The sequence below is a fragment of the Bubalus kerabau genome, chromosome 10 (assembly GCF_029407905.1).
Source record: "Bubalus kerabau isolate K-KA32 ecotype Philippines breed swamp buffalo chromosome 10, PCC_UOA_SB_1v2, whole genome shotgun sequence".
Taxonomy (NCBI): domain Eukaryota; kingdom Metazoa; phylum Chordata; class Mammalia; order Artiodactyla; family Bovidae; genus Bubalus; species Bubalus kerabau.
In genome coordinates this window covers 69,800,769-69,823,519 of record NC_073633.1, presented here as the reverse complement: position 1 = coordinate 69,823,519, position 22,751 = coordinate 69,800,769, and the positions used below count along the sequence as shown (strand labels likewise).

General features: G+C 43.7%; 1 protein-coding gene across 1 annotated transcript in view; it reads left to right on the top strand.

Moving 5' to 3' along the window:
- The first annotated feature begins 21,907 nt into the window (after nt 1-21,907).
- The window catches only part of SQOR (sulfide quinone oxidoreductase), a 61,301-nt gene continuing 60,457 nt past the window's right edge, over nt 21,908-22,751 (top strand). Inside the window, exon 1 of the mRNA XM_055538057.1 lies at nt 21,908-22,008. The gene's annotated coding sequence lies outside the window, so the exon portion shown is untranslated. The remainder of the gene's footprint in view (nt 22,009-22,751) is intronic.

Genomic DNA, 22,751 nt, shown 5'->3' with positions numbered 1-22,751 from the left:
ATTTTTCACAGAGATTTGTATATATGTTTCTCAGGATTGAGTCTACAGATTTCATTAGATTCTTTTACAAATATATATATATATATATATATAGTTTCCTCTAAAGCAGTGATTTTTAATCATTAACATTCAGACCTCACTGTGCACATATTTTAAAAAGTAGTTTCTAGGCTTTCCTTTTGAAGGAAGATTGTTCCTATTTTATATATTTGTTCAGAAATTATGCTTGTACAGGTGACTCAGACATTTAAGACTTGTTCTAGTTTAGCTCTGCTTGCATGTATGAGGCCAGGTGCCATCTAGTCTTCAGGTTAACATTTGAGTGAAGCTATTCAGTAGGTTTGTTTTCAGAGCCACCAAGAGTGTTTAAGGGAGTAGTCAAGGGAGACGGTTCTAATGACTGGTTTAAAAAGCACTTAAAGGAAAAATTCCAAAGAAATACAGGGTAAAGGAAGGGCAGTCAAAGAGAAGATAAGGAAAATTTGGAATGGGTTGAGTATGGTAGTTGAGTAAGAGAAAAGGAAAGGCTAAGACTGAAATAGAAGGGAACAGTGATGTATCTTTTGTGAACCCTGAAATAAGGGAGGTTTATAGGCATGTGATAAATCAATAATATTCACCTGTTTTAGGTTAACATCTCCCCCCCCATCCCTTCATCTTAAACTGAAGAAAGGTTGTAGCTAGCTGTTCAGTCTGGTGTAGATCATGCATATTCCCAAAGTGCTTCAGGAGGCCTGCAAGGCTCAAATCTGGGTAAGTGTACATAGGTGCTGCTCACTTTCATTCCAGATTTGACTTTTATTAGGGCTTTGAAAAAGAGAGTCAAAAAGCATATTGAATTTGGTACAAGTGAATGAAAACAAAATCTTAAAATCTGCTGATTTATATTTTAGTCTCATCTAGAAAATACCTTCACAGCAACATCTAGACTGGTATCTGTCCAAATAACTATATAACATGGTCTAGCCAGATTACCGGAGAAGGCAATGGCACCCCACTCCAGTACTCTTGCTTGGAAAATCCCATGGATAGAGGAGCCTGGTAGGCTGCAGTCCATGGGGTCGCTAAGAGTCGGACACAACTGAGCGACTTCACTTTCACTTTTCACTTTCATGCATTGGAGAAGGAAATGGCAACCCACTCCAGTGTTCTTGCCTGGAGAATCTCAGGGACGGGGGAGCCTGGTGGGCTGCCGTCTATGGGGTCGCACAGGGTCGGACACGACTGAAGCGACTTAGCAGCAGCAGCAGCAGCCAAATTACTGGGGCTTTCCTGGTGGCTCAGACGGTAAAGCATCTGCCAGCAATGTGGGAGACCTGTGTTCGATCCCTGGGTTGGGAAGATCCTCTGGGGAAGGAAATGGCAACCCACTCCAGTACTCTTGCCTGGAAAATTCGTGGACGGAGGAGCCTGGTAGGCTACAGTCCATGGGGTTGCAAAGAGTCAGACATGACTGAGGCAATTTACCACGTAAAATTAGCCATCACAGTTGAGACTGAATTGAATCTAATAGAGAGAAACGGATACTTAAAATGGCTATAATAAAAACCTGTATTACATAAATGCCAAATAGGGAATATTAAAAAGATTAAGTTCCTGAAATTGTAACATGGCTTAGGAGCTGGTAATCCTTGGATAATCCAAGCCATTGCTTCTATTCCTGATTACATACTCTATTAGATTTAACAAGATAGGCAGTCCCAAGATCTTGGGAGTAAAATGAGCTCAGAGAATGTGTGTACTAGGCTGTAGAAGAATTGATGCCACATCTATTGTAGCATTATTCCTTGTGTACTAACTAGGGGTCTGTTCAGTTTTCTTAAAAATGGCTTCAAGGAATAGGTAAATAGTTTTAGAAAAGACTCAACAGATGAATACACCTTAGACTTAAAACCCGATGAAACACAGAAGGGACACTGCTGCCATCTTGTGGTACTGCGCTCCCCTAGTCTACGAATTCTGTATTGTCTCAACTAGTTTGATGAAGTTTGGCCTAAGCATTTTCAACTATAGTTTTTTTGTAAGTCAAGATTTTCTGTATGATCTGAATTTTTGTTTAAGCAGTGAAATGTTTGATCTGTGAAATATTTGATAAGGTTTTAAATTGCATTTTTCTAACTTTTTTAATCTTGCAGTTTGATGTTAGGCTTGAAGTTTCTTTCTTTTTTTTTTTTTTCTTCTCCAATCATATAATTTGTCATCATCCACCATGCTTGGAATCCTGTTCTAAGAAAAGCATTCTAGGCCAAAAATAGATCTGATTGTGGGCAAAGATCCCAAGAGTTCTGTGCTTTGATTCACCTGATTCTTCCCCTTGGTCCTTTGTTGATAGGATCTGGGGTGAGCACCTGGCCCAAGGGCAACCAACCCGTGGGCTCAGTAGTAGAAAAATTAGTCTGGCAGTAAAAACTCTGGCTAGATGGGGACATAGAGAATCTCTTTGGCTTAGTCAATTACTGTTTTGGGAATATGTAGATCAGAGTACTCACTTTTAGTACTTGAAGGAGAAATGAGAACATACATGGAAACAGAACAGCTGAGTGTTACGGGTGAGGGGAGGAGTAGGGAGCCATGAATTTCTGCTTCTGAAATGGGACAAGGTCTTAGGCCCCTTAAAATGTCTTGGATCCTGAGAGCTATTTTCCTGTAAAGGCTTTGTGCAACCTGGGTGCTGGGTTTTTCTTAGCTTCCTATGGGCTTTGATTACTGGGCTAAGATTGCTATTTTCCACAGATATTTTACAGTACCACCCTTCTGTTCCCTACTTCCCTTATTTATGAGACAGCCTTAACAGTTCTCTATTTATTACAACTTTAAGCATCTAACATTGTCATTGTCTCCTGGGTTGCTATAGCATATTATATTTTTCAAAATGTTTTAATGTGCATTATCTAGTTTAATAAGGAACTCTGGCTTCCCAGGTGGTGCAGTGGTAAAGAATCCACCCGCCAGTGCAGGAGACGCAAGAGACCTGGGTTCGATCCCTGGGTCAGGAAGATTACCTGGAGAAGGAAATGGCAACCCACTCCAGTATTCTTGCCTGGAAAATTCCATGGACAGAGGAACTTGACGGGCTACAGTCCATGGGGTTGCAAAGAGTTGGACTGAGCACACAAACGCATGATCTAATTTAATAATAAGGATGCTGTTTAGGAGATTATGTGTTTCCATGCCTGCTCATCTAGGAATTCAAGGCAGAAGGCAACACTGGCCAGCGCCCGGGTGAGTCCTGCCTCTAGCCCACACTTGTTCTCATTGCTTGCAGCGTTTGTTTCTTGTTTTGTCCAGTTTCTTAGAGAATTCTCATCTCTGGCTGGATCCATAATCCCAAGTTTGCTTCCAGCTCATTCCCAAGCCTGAAGTTCAGAGCACCAGGTTAGTTGAGCATCTGTCACATGCCAGGTGCTTTATACGCATCATCTTGTAACAGCAACCTTAGGAGTTGCCACCCAGCACCATATCCTTACCCGCATTTTATCGATGAGGACATTCTGCAGTTGAGGACAGCTGAGACGCACTGAGTCTGAGTAACTGCCCAGATCACACAACCACAGTTGGTGGAGTGAGATTTTATTCTGGGAAAAAGCCAAAGCTACCACATTGCTGGGGAGTTTTCCTGGATCAGAGACCCTAGGAACAGAGATAGAAATAGGCTTAGGAGTTTTACTTTAAACCTGATAAAACTATTCCAATGGTAGGGAATCATGTGGACCCACCATTTCATCTGCTAATTTGTTTAATCCAGTCTGATGATATTGGAAGAAATGGAGGAGGCATGGTTTTCCTTGTTAGGAGAGAGCCTAGTGGGAAGAATGCACAGAACTCTTCGGTTTTCCTGCAAGGCTGTTTTAATTCTAGACTGATTGTGAAGCTCCACATTTACTTAATAGAAGCAAGCAACAGTGAGACCACCTGGCTGAGATGTGGCTCTGGAACCTTCCTTTCAGATGCTGGTGCTGCTGGAGTCAGGAAAGGCAGAGCTGCTGGGAGAAGTGAGCGACTCCATAAGGGCCAGGGCGTTCCCATTGCAGCTGCTTTTGGACATTTCACTACCACCACCACCTTGAGAAAGCTATCATGGATGTTGCCTTGCTGGGCCTGCATTGCTGGGTCTTCAGCCTATTGCCCAGTTTCATTTCTTTGTGCATCTTTATGGCTTTGGGGAAAGAACACAGGATGAGAAGCCAGGTTCTCTCACTGGAGGCTTCCAAGCAGTTCATTTCCTGTCAGGGGTAAACATGCAGATAGGAGGTGATCCCTGACTCTTCCAGCATTAACATCATGAGATACCTTGTATCTCATGGCAGTCAATGAATGTAGGCTTGTGGCTGTTGTTTTCACTTGATGATGGTACCAGTCCATCTGCTTGGTACAGTGGCAGCATCTAGGGAAAAGCATTCATCACAGATGAGATGTTTCTAGCCTTTAACTACCTCACAGCTTGGGCTCAGAAGAATCCTAAGGTCTGTGAATTTATCCTTGCACAGTGAGGGAGCTGGGAAGAGATCACTTCTGAATGAAGGCAGAGGATCCTTTTCTGTCTGGATTGCAAGAATAATGGTGAGGAGAGAGGAGGAGACACACATGTGAGTCACCCTGCCTTTGCAGTCTGTCCTGGAGCCTCTTACTCTATTGATCACTCTCCTCTTCTAAGAGAGGTGTCACTCTAATCGACAGCTTGTGCCCCCTTAGAAGTCAGACCTCTTACTAAAGATGCAGACTGGCATTTAAAGTGGGTTTTGTCACACGCACCATAAACTTCATTCTGGGCCCCTATCGTAACCATGAGACTACATCTCATACACCTCTAACTAGAGGGGCCATAGCTGACCAAGGGCTCCAGCCACAGTGTTCTGAGGCCCACCTACATTTGTACTGGGGCATGTTTCCTACAGGCTGCTTCCAGCCAGTGTCCACTCCTGGGAGACCTGGGGTATCTCTGATGTCAGCTTTGGCTCAGGGACTCCATGTTGGCTTGGATTAAGCTCAGTAGTTTAGGATGCTTCCCCCATCCATCTCTCCTTAACTCCAGAAGACCGTCCAGGAAGGAATAAAGTGGTTGAGGAAAGTGGACATGCTGGAAGGGCTCTATGTAAGCCAAAAGACCAACTAGAGAATGCATCCCACAAGAGGATATACCAGTCCCCAAACCATTGAAATGCACTGATGAGAGGGACACCAGCATCACTAAGAAGTTGTGCAGGCTGGGGATGATGGAAGGAGAAATGGTTACAAACTGAGCTTGTTAGCATCTGCAGGAGTGATATAGGCCAGGAGGTGGCGCTTACCTGCCAGAAGCCAGGAGCCCATAATTACCTCACTCTTCAAAAGGTAAGGTCGGAGGGCAGTCAGTGGGCTTTATCTGCAGAGGGTTATGGAGAAGGTTAATGGGGTGACGTGTAGATTTGCACCTAGAGGCAAAATGGTTGGCAAGGATGCTGCTTAGCATCTCTTAGCGGGATGAGCAAACTTTAAAGGTCCAGATAGTATTTTAGGCTTTGCAGGTCACATGCTCTCTGTCACAGCTGCTCAACTCAGCTGCTGTAGCACAAAAGCAGCCTTAAACAATATGTAAACAATTGTAAAGCTGTCTTTCAATAAAACTTTATTTACAAGAACAAGTGGTTGTCTGGATTTAGCCAGTGGAGCTGTATTTGCTAATCTTTTGCCTATTAAAAAAAAAAAACCCCAAACTAAAATTGGATTAAGAGGCTGAGAGCAGTCACTTGAATAAAAAATCATGATCTCATGCTCAGTTCCCAGACTTGAGTCAGTTTTCAGATCTGAAACCCATTGACAGTAGAAGTAGCAGGAGGAGGGACCCTGCAACACTATCACAAGTATATACTGTGGCAATTGTTCCAGACTTTCCTCAAAAGAATCTACTCATGGCCATTTAGTTACATGACTATACACTAATACTATTGGACAAAGGTTTGGAGTTGATGCCAATACCTACAGACCCAAAAGGTGCATCCTGGCCATCCTGTTGGACTGGGGGGCCTTTGAGGGCTAGGTGAAAAATGAAGTCCTGTGTAAAGTCCAGCTTAGAGTGGGCCCACATCTACAGATTGATGCAGTGGTTACCCTGTCTTCTCCCACCACTGACCCCTCCAACGCCATGGGGTCAGCTAACAGGCCTACCTGCACTGGGCCCATTGGACCTGTTGCAACACCGTTTCCTGCTCCAGCCCCACTCAATGCTGGCAGCCTCTGTGTCACTCAGTATGTGGGCCAGAGAAATATCCCTGGGGAACACAAAGAGGCAGTGTACTTCCTTCTTTGAGACATGACTGTCAGATGGTGTTTGTCTTCTGCTTTAAAAGGGGCTGTCCCATAATACCCTTGACCACTAGACTTCTAAAAACATCATTGAAATGGCCTCTTTCTGTCTGCCCATAGGGTTTATTTCCCATCTGAAGCACAAGTATCAGTACTAAGACCTGGAGCATTCTAGCTTACTCCCCTTGTCCTGTTCTGACAGGGAGGTCATTGGTGTAATGGATCAGTATGATATTCTCTTGGATGTCAGCACTGCAGAGTTCTCAGTCTATAGTATGAAAGAAGGTGGGAGAGTTAGCATAACCCTGAGGCAAACTGTCAGTGAATATTGTCTTTATCCTGCCTACAGATCCTCAACCAGCCCTTCTATCTGGAGTCTTACCGAATGTCTGATCCACAGGAACGGAATCCCATACAGCAGAGCATCCAAGCAGGGGCTGTACTTCAGATGCAGCTGGTGTGGAACCAGGGGCCCTCTGGCTGTGTCATGTACTGACCACCCAGAGGTAATTTTGGGAGAGGGCCTTCTCAACTCAACTGGAATGCCAGCTCTGAGAAAGCACTCTGAAAGGATGGAGTGCTGTCCTTCAGCACATAGTGTATTAAATCGGAGACCTCTGTGGTGCTGTGTCCTCAATAGGAAGAAATCAAGGGTCTGGAAACCAAGAGGTGGAAGCAGGGACAGGCTTGGTTACCGTGATTCTGAAGGACCCACTGTGGAGTTTTGTGCTGCTTTTCCCTGCAAATTGGCTCCAAATAATTGTAGTTTCTGGTCCCTAAAGAGAACACACTCTTTCCAGGGGCACCATAAATGTTCCAGTGATCTATATGGTAAAGCTACTGACAGGACACTGGGAAATTGTGTCCGGGGAGCAGCAGGCAAGAGAGGAGTTGCTGTGCCGGCAGGTCTGACGGACCCTGATCATCAGGAGGAGGAAGGCTGCTTCCACACGAGGGGAGCGAGGAGGAATGTGTGTGAGACTTGGGTTCAGGTGGGCACCTCCTGAACTCCTTGCCCCGATTTAACTGTGTGAATAGATGTGCAGCCACCCAGCCTGAGGAGGGTTTGATTGTCAAGTGTTCAGACCCCTCAGGAGTAAAGGTTTGGGTTACACCACCAGGTAAGACACCAGGACCTGCCAAGACAAGAGCTGAGGGCAAAGGGGGTTGTAGAGTGGATAGTGGAGGGCAGGAAGGGGAAATGGTGAGAAAAATGTGGCCTTGGGATCAGCTCTGTGCTCTCAGAGGACAGTAATTTACCCAAATACTTCCTCTTTTCAGTTACCCCTCAAGGAAGGAAAGCCCACAAGTCCATGGGGAACTGCTCCCTGCACCTGTGAGGAGAAGTAGCTCTATATGACACAAGGGTGGCTGGTTGACAGGAGATTTGGTTCCCAGCCCCTCCAGGGAAGTGCTTGCTGCCCAGAACCTCACTGTGCAACTCCATGGTCTCCCAGTGCTCCCTCATTAGATGAACTCTCTTGTCCTATTCAAACATGCAGAGAAAAGACATAGATGAAGTAGTGGAAGAATTGCTACCTGCTCCTGGGGTCAAGAAGGCCTCAGATCCTCACACGCTCTGCGATTCCTGAGTGTTTCACTGAATGCTATTTTCCAGGTGCTTATCAAATGTGAGCGGTAAGTTTACTAGATTTCTGACAGTCCTTTGAGGCAGCTTGTTTTAACTTCTTTTGGCACTCGTACTCTTACCTGGGAACCATTCCATGGAACCCAATACACACTTTTGTTGGGAAAAAGACACTGCTAAGTCCTGGGGACAAACGGAGAAGACCCAGTTCCTGCCCTCAGTGGCTTCGTGTTTCTCGTGGAGAGACTGTGTCACTATGCATAACTTTGTTAAAGAGGTCATAATTAACCATGACACCAAGTACCAAAGGAACAGAAACCGGGAACCATGGGGCTTACTGCTGCCATGAAGGCAGGTTTGGGAAGAGATGTCTTGAAGGAACTGTCACTGACAGGGAGCCAGAGGAAGGTGAGTAGGAGGGGCTCCTTTGAGGCAGAAGGAACACCCATAAGCATTTATTTGCCCTGGGTGGTAGATTGAGACCTCCTCCACTCTGCTTCATCACTTGGGAATATCAGTTCCACTCTCAGATTCAATTTTATGTCTAAGGGGCACTTTGCGGTGCAGTCTATCTGCCTATACTATAAATAGTTAGCTTTTCTACATCTCTGATCATTCTCATCTTTGAGAAATGAAGTCTACTGTTCTGATACTAAAGGACTTCCCTATAGCTCAGACCGTAAAGAATTTGCCTGCAATGCAGGAGACCCAGGTTCAACTTCTGGGTCAGGAAGATCCTCTGGAGAAGGAAACGGCAACCCACTCCAGTATTCTTGCCTGGGAAATCCCATGGATAGAGGAGCCTGGTGGGTACAGTCCGTGGGGTCACAAAGAGTTGGACATGATTGAGCGACGAACACTATTACTACTACTATTCTTATCAGTTCAGTTCAGTCACTCAGTCGTGTCCGACTCTTTGTGACCCCATGAACTGCAGCACACTAGGCCTCCCTGTCCAACACCAACTCCTGGAGCCTACCCAAACTCACACCCATCGAGTCAGTGATGCCATCCAACCATCTCATCCTCTGTCGTCCCCTTCTCCTCCTGCCCTCAATCTTTCCCAGCATCAGGGTCTTTTCAAATGAGTCAGCTCTTCGCATCAGGTGGCCAAAGTATTGGAGTTTCAGCTTCAATATCAGATCTTCCAATGAATACCCAGGACTGCCCTCTTTTAGGATGGACTGGTTGGATCTCCATGCAGTCCAAGGGACTCTCAAGAGTCTTCTCCAACACCACAGTTTAAAAGCATCAATTCTTCAGTGCTCAGCTTTCTTTATAGTCCAAATCTCACATCCGTACATGATACTGGAAAAACCATAGCCTTGACTAGATGGACCTTTGTTGGCAAAGTAATGACTCTGCTTTTTAATATGCTGTCTAAGTTGGTCATAACTTGCCTTCCAAAGAGGAAGCGTCTTTTAATTTCATGGCTGCAATCACCATCTGCAGTGATTTTTCAGCCCAGAAAAATAAAGTCTGACACTGTTTCCACTGTTTCCCCATCTATTTGCTATGAAATGATGGGGCCAGATGTCATTATCTTCATTTTCTGAATGTTGAGCTTTAAGCCAACGTTTTCACTCTCTTTCACTTTTATCAAGAGGCTCTTTAGTTCTTCTTCACTTTCTGCCATAAGGGTGATGTCATCTGCATATCTGAGGTTATTGATATTTCTCCCGGCAATCTTGATTCCAGCTTGTGCTTCATCCAGCCCAGCGTTTCTCATGATGTACTCTGCATAGAAGTTAAATAAGCAGGGTGACAATATATAGCCTTGACATTCTCCTTTTCCTATGTGGAACCAGTCTGTTGTTCCATGTCCAGTTCTAACTGTTGCTTCTTGACCTGCATACAGGTTTCTCAAGAGGCAGGTCAGGTGGTCTGGGATTCTTATACTAGGCCCAATACTCATACTATTTCGTTTGTCTTAGAGTAGGCCTGTTGAACTACTTTCTCTTCAACTCCTTATATAATGCCTATCCAAACACTGGATAACAGTAATATCTATAAAGCTATAGTTATTTTGGTGATTATTGTTGTTTAGTTGCTAAGTCATGTCTGATTCTTTGCGACCCATGGGCTGCAGTACACTAGGCTTCCCTGTCCTTCCCTCTCTCCCGGAGTTTGCTCAAATTCATGTCCATTGAGTCAATGATACTATCCAACCATCTCATCCTCTGTTGTCCCTCCTCCTTTTGCCCTCAGTCTTTCCCAGCATCAGGTGTTTTCGCAGTGAGTCGGCTCTTTGCATCAGGTGGCCAAAGTACTGAAGCTTCAGCTTCAGCATCAGTCCTTCCAGTGAATATTTAGGGTTGATTTCCTTACTGAATACTTACTCTATGCCAGATATGGTACCAATCACTTTCTATATATTAACTCTTAATTTTCATAAGGATACTATGAGGTGGGTACTCATAAAAATACCCATTTTACTGATACAGTTAACCAAGGCACACCAACTCATTCTCTCTGAGAGTGGTGGTGTATGAACCCAAAGATAATCTCTGGTCTTTGTAGTTCCACATACTCTGAGGGTTTTGTGGCCCAAAAGACATAATGTTTATTCTTCCAGAATATCCCTGAGGTAGGAGAACACATTTATTCTTATCATATAGATGAGGAAATTCAGGCAAACATTTTCCATAACTGAGTTTGAAACTAAATTTCTGAGAAAGGCTTGATTCCAGATCCAGTCTTTCTCTTATGTCCTCAGAGACCCCTTTGGATGGAGAGTCTGAGCCTGCCCAAGCCACGCCTACATTCTCCAGCACTCTAATGTACGTGTATTTGGCAGAAGTCTTTGTTGCTCTAGGGCAGAGTATTTTTACTATCACACCACCTTGCTTATATATGTACAAAACAATATATAATAAGATCTAATATTTACAGGGCCTAGAGTTGACATTTTCCTTTTTCCTTTTGGGCACCTAGTTTTCAGTCCCTTTTCCGGTCTGGGAGAAATACTCATCATAAGAGTCCAGGTGGAAGTCAGAAGGGCCACGCATGCTGTCTCCTTCCTCTGATAGCGGGCCTATGACATAGATTTGGTCAGTGGACACTCCCATGAGGACTTGAATTCTCATTCCCTGTATAGTTGTGTCACTCACTCTAGAGTGAATTGTGAAGGCTGTGGGCGTATTCAAGGGGCAGCCAGGCTGTTCCTGATGAAAGATGGCGTTGTGTTTTCTGCTTTTTGATTTTGTAGAGGTTCAGTGATTCCTGTGCACATTTCCTGCCATCATTACTTTGTCATTTTGATAGTTCTGTGAACCCCTGAGAGCCGTTATACATCTTTCTTTCTTTCTTTTTTTTTTTACATCTTTCTGCATAAGTTACCCACAGCTGTTTCTTGCCTACAGCCAAGAGTGCTGATTAAGAGTCCTGTAGCTTGGGAAGCACCTCCACGTGCACTAGTGCTTCTAGTCTGAAAAACAACTTCATCTTCTCTGTAACAGATAAGGAAACTCTAGTCACCCTGTAGCCCGATAACAGTTTTAGTTCTTATTTGACATGCAGCATGGCTGTGAGGAAAATGGTACATTTGCGAGGAGTTGGTCTTCCTTGAAAAAGAAAAGCCTGGTATGGTGCACAGTCATCATGCTCTGTGTGTCTGCCCACCCCGCTCCAGTTCTGAGAACGCAGTGGTCTGGCAGGATGAACACTCTGGGTCCCTACTGTAGGAACTCACCCCCAGCTCCCCTTCCCACATGACTGCTCCCCGTCAGCTGGGCTGCTCTCTCAGCTAGGGAGCTAGGGAGGGTTTGCTGGGCCCAAGGCCTGAAGCTGCTTCTCTAGCTACTGGCCAAGGGAAGAATTTGCTACCTGGAAGGGACGAGATGGGGCTTGTGGATCCAGCAGAGCAGAGGGTACTATTTTAAGCTGCATGCCTGCAGAAACAGCCCCTTCACAATGCTTTTCCTCCTGCGCTTTCCCTTTCCTATTCTCCAGGGAGTGCATGTTTCTGTTCTATTCCCCTCGCCGGCCCATCCATTCCTATTGCCGGCCCTTCCTGTTCAGGAGCCTGTGTATCTTCCCAGAGCCCTGTCAGCTTACTACTCCTTCTCCTGGATGTTCTTGAATTGGGGTGTGTTCCTTTTAGTGCCAGCCCCGACTCTCACTGCCTATCACTTTGTCTTCCCACCCTTCCACAGTGCGTCTCCTAGTTTCCCAGCTTCCAAAGTGCACTCTCACTACTTCGCAGGTCCCACAGGGATAGGAACCGAGTCTGAGTTTTTCAACAGTGTGTGGCCAGGCAGTAGGCACAGGGTTTGCTTGTGGTATAGCAGAGAGGGACCAAATGATCGTTCATCCGGTGAAAGAATAACAGAGTGAGTGAGTGAAGTCTCAGCCCCCTTCCTGGCTGTCTGATGTTCTAGTCCTGGCTCTTCTTCAAAGGATAAAGAGAGGTCTTAGGTAAGATAATAGGATAAATATAGGTAGAAGTCTCCAGCATGTGGGATCTGCTCAGGACACCTTTTTAAAATCTGAATTTGACCCCACACCCAGCAACCTCAAACTATGCACCAACAGCACATCTCTTGTGGTTCTTTCCTATCTGCATCCTTCCCATCTAAACCAAGGCTGCTTTTTTATGGTTCACACCAGGGCTGCTGCTCCTTTTCTTTTTAAAATTTAATTTTTAAATTTTATATTGGAGTATAGTTGATTTCTGGAGTAGGAAATGGCAACCCACTTCAGTATTCTGGCCTGGAAAATTGGACGGACAGAGGAGCCTGGCAGGCTGCAGTCCATGGGGTCGCAAAGAGTTGACATGACTGAGGGACTGAGCATGCACTTAGCTGAATTACAATGTTGTGTTCGTTTCAGGCAACAGTTGAGTGATTTAGTCATACATATATCCTTTTTGTCCCCAGATTCCTTTCTGAAACTCTACTCAGAATAGTGAGTAGAGTTCCCTATGCTATACCATAGGTCTGTGTTGACTATCTAGCTTATATATATTAGTGTCTGTTTACCAGTTCCAATCTCCTAATTTATCCCTAATTTAACTCCTAATTTATTCCACTTTGGGAATCATAACTTTGTTTCCATAGTCTGTGAGTCTGTTTTGTAAATAAGTTCATCTGTATCATTTTTTTTTAGATTCCACATATAACTGATATGATATTTTTCTTTCTCTGACTTCTCTTATTATGATAATCTCTAGGTCCATCAGTGTAGCTGCTGATGGCATTATTTCATGCTTTTTATGGCTGAGTAGTATTCCATTTCATATATATGTACCACATCTTCTTTATTAATTCCTCTGTTGATGAACATTTAGGTTGCTTCCATGTCCTGCCTGTTATAAGTAGCGCTAAAGTGAACACCGGGGTGCAAGTATCTCTTTGAATTATGTTCTTCTCTGGATATGTCCAGGATTGGGATTGCTGGATCATATGGCAGTTCTGTTTTTAGTTTTTTAAGGAGTCTCCATACTGTTCTCCATAGTGGTTATACCAATTTACATTCTCACCAACGCTGCCGGAGGGTTCCCTTCTCCACACCCTTTCCAGCATTTATTGTTTCTAGATTTTTTAATGATGGCCATTCTGACCGGTGTGAGGTGATACCTCACTGTAGTTTTGATTTGCATTTCTCTAATAATTAGCAGTGTTGAGCATCTTTTTATGTTCCTGTTGGCTATCTGTATGTCTTCTTTGGAGAAACATCTATTTAGATCTTCTGCCTATTTTTTTATTGTGTTTTTAGAAGAGCTGCATGAGGTGTTTGTATTTTTAGAGATTGATCCTTTGTCGGTTGTATCATTTGCAAATATTTTCTCCCATTCTGTGGGTTGTTGCTTATGATTTCCTTTACTGTGCAAAAGCTTTTAAGTTTAATTAAGTCTTATTTGCTTATTTCTGTTTTTATTTTCATTAGACGGTGGATCCAAAAAGATACTGCTGCAATTTATGTCAAAGAGTGTTCTGCTTATGTTTTTCTCTTAAGAGCTTTATAGTTATCTGGCCTTACATTGAGGTCTTTAATCCATCTTGAGTTTATTTTTGTGTATGGTACTAGAGAATGTTCTAATGTCATTCAAATGGTGAGACTAGGAGGTGAGGTAGGGCATTTTGTAAACACTCAAGGACATTTTTGTCAAGATGACTGGGAAATAATCTATTGGCGTTTAGAGAGTGGGAGCCAGGAATGCCAGTTTCCTGTGCTGTGTGGATAGTTCCACACACAGGTAACTGTCTTGCATGATTTCTGGTGTTCCCTCTTGCCCTAACATTAAGTATGAAAAAAAAAAAAGAAAAAGAAAAAAAAGGTGGTTTGACTGTAACACAGAGAAAAGGCAGAACCGAGGTACCAGTGGAGTTGGTGCCTGTAATCCTGGCCTTCCAACCATGGCAGCTGAGACTGCAGCCCCAGAGAACCCACTAGTGGCAGGGGAGGCAGACACATGACTTGGGCTTCCTTGGCCATGGCAGTGCCTGCAGCACAAGAAGCTGGGCTGCAGTGGCAGTTGTACATGGGACACTGGCCCACCAGCTGCTGAGGTGCCTCTGGCTCCAGCCCCCTGGTCTACCACCTGCGAACCTGACACCACCACATGGCAGACGCACCCACCCATCCCCAGCCTGCTACCACTGTCCGCCCCTCAGTGGTGATGGAGCCTGTGATTCAGGGGATCCTGGACCAAACAGAGGAGCCTACCATCCTGGTACACAAGGCAGCCACACCAGCAACACTGACCCCAGAGGAACAGATGTGCTAAGGAGGGCATAGGGCCACATCTCTGACAGAAGTGGTAGAGAGTGCAAAGTACTGATTCTTGAATATAATTTATCAGAAGCAGTGCATGGAAAAGAAACCAAAAACTTATGCTGTAGTGCCACCTACAGGAAAACAAAAGAAAGGCCTTTAATTTTTAATCTGTTGAATTGTTAGAATCTGGCAGAAAGGTGTTGGCTATTTCAGGAATCCCCAACCCCCAGTACTGGTCCATAGTCTCTTAGGAGGTGAGCAGTGGATGTGAGCAGTGGGCAAGCGAGTAAAGCTTCATCTGTATTTACAGCTGCAGGAAAACAAGTTCATTGATGCTGCATTATGGTGAGCTATATAATTATTTCATTATACATCACAATGTAATAATAGAAATAAAAGGTGGCAAAGTGGTATAAAGAGTCTGCCTGTCAATGCAAGAGATTTGGGTTTGATCCCTGGGTCAGGAAGATCCCTGGGAGTAGGCATCCCACTCCAGTATTCTTGCCTGGAAGATTACCTAGACAGTGGAGCCCAGCAGGCCGCAGTCCACGGGGTTGCAGAGTTGGACATGACTGAGCGACTGAGCACACACACACAAAGGGCACAGTAAATGTAACGTGCTTGAATCACCCTGAAACCATCCCCCACCCCTGGTCAATGGAAAATGACCTAGGGAGCTGGTCCCTAGTGCCAGAAAGGTTGGGGACCGCTGGGCTACTTCAGATGCACTGGCAGAAGAACTTGCATCAAGCACCATATGACGAACCACAGTAACAACATACCACAAATTGAAAATGACAGTTCTCCAGAAACCAAACAACGTCATAGAATATTGCAGTCACACTGGTAGACAATTCAGTGAAGAAACTCAGTGAGCTAAAAGAAAACTCAGGCAGTTCAATGAGCTTACTAATAAAATTAATGAACAGGAGTATTTCACCATAGACAGTGAAACTTTAACAAAAAAGAACCAAACAAATTCTGGAGCTGAATAACTCAATAAATGAGATTAAGAATGTATTAGAAAGAACCCCAGGGTTAGTAGAAGGAAAGAAATCTTAAAAATTAGAGCAGAAATAAATGCAAAAGAAACAAAAGAGACCATAGCAAAAATCAACAAAACCAAAAGCTGGTTCTTTGAAAGGATAAATAAAATTGACAAACCATTAGCCAGACTCATCAAGAAACAAAGGGAGAAAAATCAAATCAATAAAATTAGAAATGAAAATGGAGAGATCACAACAGACAACACAGAAATACAAAGGATCATAAGAGACTACTATCAACAATTATATGCCAATAAAATGGACAACGTGGAAGAAATGGACAAATTCTTAGAAAAGTACAACTTTCCAAAACTCGATCAGGAAGAAATAGAAAATCTTAACAGACCCATCACAAGCACGGAAATTGAAACTGTAATCAAAAATCTTCCAGCAAACAAAAGCCCAGGTCCAGACGGCTTCACAGCTGAATTCTACCAAAAATTTAGAGAAGAGCTAACACCTATCCTGCTCAAACTCTTCCAGAAAATTGCAGAGGATGGTAAACTTCCAAACTCATTCTATGAGACCACCATCACCCTAATACCAAAACCTGACAAAGATCCCACAAAAAAAGAAAACTACAGGCCAATATCACTGATGAACATAGATGCAAAAATCCTTAACAAAATTCTAGCAATCAGAATCCAACAACACATTAAAAAGATCATACACCATGACCAAGTGGGCTTTATCCCAGGGATGCAAGGATTCTTCAATATCCGCAAATCAATCAATGTAATACACCACATTAACAAATTGAAAAATAAAAACCATATGATTATCTCAATAGATGCAGAGAAAGCCTTTGACAAAATTCAACATCCATTTATGATCAAAACTCTCCAGAAAGCAGGAATAGAAGGAACCTACCTCAACATAATCAAAGCTATATATGACAAACCCACAGCAAACATTATCCTCAATGGTGAAAAATTGAAAGCATTTCCTCTAAAGTCAGGAACAAGACAAGGGTGCCCACTTTCACCATTACTATTCAACATAGTTTTGGAAGTTTTGGCCACAGCAATCAGAGCAGAAAAAGAAATAAAAGGAATCCAAATTGGAAAAGAAGAAGTAAAGCTCTCACTGTTTGCAGATGACATGATCCTCTACATAGAAAACCCTAAAGACTCCACCAGAAAATTACTAGAACTAATCAATGAATATAGTAAAGTTGCAGGATATAAAATCAACACACAGAAATCCCTTGCATTCCTATACACTAATAATGAGAAAACAGAAAGAGAAATTAAGGAAACAATTCCATTCACCATTGCAACGGAAAGAATAAAATACTTAGGAATATATCTACCTAAAGAATCTAAAGACCTATATATAGAAAACTATAAAACACTGGTGAAAGAAATCAAAGAGGACACTAACAGATGGAGAAATATACCATGTTCATGGATTGGAAGAATCAATGTAGTGAAAATGAGTATACTACCCAAAGCAATCTATAGATTCAATGCAATCCCTATCAAGCTACCAACAGCATTCTTCACAGAGCTAGAACAAATAATTTCACAATTTGTATGGAAAAACAAAAAACCTCGAATAGCCAAAGCGATCTTGAGAAAGAAGAATGGAACTGGAGGAATCAACCTACCTGACTTCAGGCTCTACTACAAAGCCACAGTTATCAAGACAGTATGGTACTGGCACAAAGACAGAAATATAGATCAATGGAACAAAATAGAAAGCCCAGAGATAAATCCACGCACATATGGACACCTTATCTTCGACAAAGGAGGCAAGAATATACAATGGATTAAAGACAATCTCTTTAACAAGTGGTGCTGGGAACTCTGGTCAACCACTTGTAAAAGAATGAAACTAGAACACTTTCTAACACCATACACAAAAATAAACTCAAAATGGATTAAAGATCTAAACGTAAGACCAGAAACTATAAAACTCCTAGAGGAGAACATAGGCAAAACACTCTCTGACATACATCACAGCAGGATCCTCTATGACCCACCTCCCAGAATATTGGAAATAAAAGCAAAAATAAACAAATGGGACCTAATTAACCTTAAAAGCTTCTGCACATCAAAGGAAACTATTAGCAAGGTGAAAAGACAGCCTTCAGAATGGGAGAAGATAATAGCAAATGAAGCAACTGACAAACAACTAATCTCGAGAATATACAAGCAACTCCTCCAGCTCAATTCCAGAAAAATAAATGACCCAATCAAAAAATGGGCCAAAGAACTAAATAGACATTTCTCCAAAGAAGACATAAAGATGGCTAACAAACACATGAAAAGATGCTCAACATCACTCATTATCAGAGAAATGCAAATCAAAACCACTATGAGGTACCATTTCACGCCAGTCAGAATGGCTGCAATCCAAAAGTCTACAAGTAATAAATGCTGGAGAGGGTGTGGAGAAAAGGGAACCCTCTTACACTGCTGGTGGGAATGCAAACTAGTACAGCCACTATGGAGAACAGTGTGGAGATTCCTTAAAAAACTGGAAATAGACATGCCTTATGATCCAGCAATCCCACTGCTGGGCATACACACTGAGGAAACCAGAAGGGAAAGAGACACGAGTACCCCAATGTTCATCGCAGCACTGTTTATAATAGCCAGGACATGGAAGCAACCTAGATGTCCATCAGCAGATGAATGGATAAGAAAGCTGTGGTACATATACACAATGGAGTATTATTCAGCCATTAAAAAGAATACATTTGAATCAGTTCTAATGAGGTGGATGAAACTGGAGCCTATTATACAGAGTGAAGTAAGCCAGAAAGAAAAACACCAATACAGTATACTAACGCATATATATGGAATTTAGAAAGATGGTAACAATAACCCTGTGTACGAGACAGCAAAAGAGACACTGATGTATAGAACAGTCTTATGGACTCTGTGGGAGAGGGAGAGGGTGGGAAGATTTGGGAGAATGGCATTGAAACATGTAAATATCATGTATGAAATGAGTTGCCAGTCCAGGTTCGATGCACGATACTGGATGCTTGGGGCTGGTGCACTGGGACGACCCAGAGGGATGGAATGGGGAGGGAGGAGGGAGGAGGGTTCAGGATGGGGAACACATGTATACCTGTGGCGGATTCATTTTGATATTTGGCAAATCTAATACAGTTATGTAAAGTTTAAAAATAAAATAAAATTAAAAAAAAAAAAAAAAAAAAAAAAAAGAATGTATTAGAGAAAGCATCAGAAATAGAGCAGACTGTATGAAAGAAAGAATTAGTGAGCTTGAGGACAAATCTAGAAATGATACAACTGGAAGAGGAAAGAGAAATGAGATATTTAAGAATGAGGAAATTCTGTGAGTTATCTGACTCTCTTAGGAAGTGTGACATTAGGGTAATGACTATCTCAGAAAGAAAAGCTTGAGAAGGGAGCAGAGAATTTAAATAATACCTGAGAATTTCCCAAACCCAGGGAAGGAACTGGATATACAAGTCTGTGAAGCTAAGACAACATCCAAGACACATGCCAAAGGATCTTCTTCAAGACACATTAAGACTGTCAAAAGTCAGTGACAAAGAATGAATTTTAGAGGTTCCCCTGGTGGCTCACTGGTAAAGAATCCACCTGCCAATGCAAGAGACACGGGTTTGATCCCTGGTCCAGGAAGATCCCACATGGATCAACAAAGCCTGTGCACTACAACTACTAAAGCCTGGTGGTCTAGAGCCTGTGCTCCACCACAGAAAACAATTGCGATGAGAAACCCATGCACCACAATGGAGAGTAGCGCCTGCAATTAGAGAAAGCACACTGGCAGCAACGAAGACCCAGCACAGCCAAAAATAAATAAAATTATTTTTAAAAAAGAATGGATTTTAAAGGCAACTAGGGAAAAAAGGATGGTAACATACAAAGGAACCCCATTTAGGCTTTCAGCAGATTTCTCAGCAGAAACCCTGCAGGCCAGGAGGAAGTGGAATGACATTCTTATAATATTGAGAGATTAAAAACTGTTGCCCAAGAATACTCTATACAGTAAAATTATCATTCATATATAAAGGAGAAATAAACACTTTCCCAAGCAAACAAAAACTGAGGGAGTTCATCACTACTACACTTCCTTATAAGAAGTCTTGTAAGGAGCTCTTCTACCAGAAAACAGAAAGGCAAAATACATAAAACTTTGAGCAAGGTGATACATAGAACCTAGACAGCATATTCAAAAGCAGAGACATTACTTTGCCAACAAAGGTCCGTCTAGTCAAGGCTATGGTTTTTCTAGTGGTCTTGTATGGTTGTGAGAGTTGGACTGTGAAGAAGGCTGAGTGCCGAAGGATTGATACTTTTGAACTGTGGTGTTGGAGAAGACTCTTGAGAGTCCGTTGGACTACAAGGAGATCCGACCAGTCCATTCTAAAGATCAGTCCTGGGTGTTCTTTGGAAGGACTGATGCTAAAGCTGAAACTCCAGTACTTTGGCCACCTCATGCGAAGAGTTGACTCATTGGAAAAGACTGATGCTGGGAAGGATTGGGGTTAGGAGGAAAAGGGGATGACAGAGAATGAGATGTCTGGATGGCATCACCGACTCGATGGACTTGAGTCTGGGTGAACTCCAGGAGTTGGTGATGGACAGGGAGGCCTGGCGTGCTGTGATTCATGGGGTCGCAAAGAGTCGAACAGGACTGAGTGACTGAACTGAACTGAATACATAGAACCAGAAAATTGCAACTCTCAATAAGATTAGGTTTTAAACACTATTATAGCATAAAGGTTAAGGAGGAGAGCAGAAAAAAAAAACTAGTGTATACTTCAACTTTGTAACAATGTAGAGAGGTAATGTGAGACAACAGAAACAGAAAAAAAAAAAAAAACCAAAAACAAAAAACGGGAAAGGAAAAGGAAGAAGCCTATATAGGTAAATAAAGATAAGATACTACCAGCAGAAGGATTATTTTACCTATGAGACATTTTATACAAATGTCATGGTGACCAGAAAACAAAAATCTAGAGCAGAGACATGAAACATTAAAAAAAAAAAAAAAAAGAGGAAATTGACAAAAATATCACAGAAAACCACCAAACTAAAATAGCAGACAGAAACAAAAGGAAAAGGAACAATGGAGATATAGAGCAACCAGAAACTAAAGGATAAAATGGCAATATTAAGTCCTCATTTATCAATAATCATCCCAAATGTAAATGGGTTGAATTCACACATTGAAAGACACAGAGTGTTGGATGGATTAAAAAATTAGATGGAAACAATTTTTGGTGGTAAGTGTGCTGTAGGGTATACAGACAGAAGTGGAACACATAATATAAACCAGGGTTACCTCAAAAGATAAACCTGACAAGACAAAACCAGAGGGAGGAGCTCAGAAGTTCAACTTTATTAGGCTCCTACTTCTCTGTGATTGCCTCAATTTTTGGTTTGCTAGGATTTGACCTTAAAAAGTTGACTGAAAAAATTCAAAAGAGATTATTCAAAATTCACAGAATGAAATGTAAAAAAAATAATTAAACTTTCAAGGCACTTTTTAAAGGAAAGTTTGTTAACTCACATCTTAAATTATTAAAGCTTAAAATTGCAGTAAGACTTCTGGACATCCTATATGTTATAAAAAGGTGTTCTAGATCTGACGTAGTGGAGAACTATTCACCTGCGTTTCACACCTACTTAGAAAGAGCAGCCAACTGAAACGTCCATTCATGAAAGTAGGACCCAACGTTGCGTGGAGATTAGTGTCTGAAAGCCTGCTCACCGTGACCTCCATCCTGGGGTTGAGAGCGCTGCTCTGGCGCTTGCTTACCAAGGCAAGTTTGGGGGCTTCTCTCAGCCTCGGTTACCTTTTACGTGTGAAAGAAGCGCGGGAAAGCGGTCTCTCTGGACAGCCCTGGGGACCAGATGAGAAGCACAGGGCTCACTGAAGGACCCGACACAAACCGCCAGGCCTCTATCCACAGACCCGCCTTCACCTTTGTCCTTCCCAGTTACGCAACAATGTAGGCACACGGGATGGGGGGTGGGGTGGGGTGGGGGGCGACAGGTGGCCTCCGTGCCCTCCTCTGAGGCACCAAGGGGTCCCGGCTGCACCGCACGGTGCACTGTGTAGGGGCGAGTCTGCCCTGCCGGCAGTGCCCCTGACCCGCTTGACCCGCGCCCCCGGCTGTCCCCCGTGCGCGCTGGAAGCCCGGGTGTAGCCTGCACTTGGCCTTGGTTCCCCGGGCTGTGGCGCCGGGCGGGGCAGCGGCGGGACCTTTCCGGAACTTTCCCGGGGGTGGGGGGAGGCTCGCTCTCCCCGCCTCCAGCCTCCGCCCAGGGACCGCACGGGCCCCAGCAGAGGCCGCGAGCCCTAGCAGGAAGCGGCAGCTTTTACTGCGCCAACGCTGTGGCCCGAGGCTCCGCGCACCTCTGGGTAAGAGGCATCCCGCGGCCGATATCAGGCACTTGGCCAGGGAAAAGGGACCCGGCGGGATTGAGGTCACCCCTAAAGCCGATTGTTAATCCAGCTCTGTCCCGCATCTGGGACAGCGCAGCCCCTGTGTATCGCGTTCGATTTCGCTTCACACGTTTTTTTTCTCCACCCGCGTCATCCACAGCTCTTGCAGCCCCTGCTGGAACCCGGGTCTTGCGACGTCCTGGGGTCGTGGAGCTGCTGCCCTGCGCGGGGAGGTTAAAAACCAATGTATCCGTGGTCTCGTGTATGGGAATTTCTTGGTGCCCTGGTGTGTAGGAATTTCTGGCATCTTCCACTTGTTGACTGTCAATCCAGCGTGGTCCCAGCGAGCAAGGGGTTCTCAGCCCACAGGGGTAGGAGGTGACGTCTGCTGGTTTGCCCACAGTGGGGCGCATTTATCCACACAGCCTGTGGGATGGAGGGGCGGGGGCTCAAGAAGTGTCCTTCAGCTATGGCTGGAACCAGGCGTGGAGAGCATTTAGGGCCTGTGCTAAACAGGAACTGGAGGAAAGTGTTTTCTGGTGAAATTGGGGTGCTTTCCTTTCTCTTCGTTTCTCTCTTTTAATAATAAAAATCCCAACCTAGCCTTTTACTCAAAGACACAGGGAGCAGAGCTCTGGATTTGCCTGGGCTGCCCATTGTTGTAGTGTAGGGTTCTGACCCATTTTTTGTGCCATGTACCACTTTGGCAGTTTTGGGGA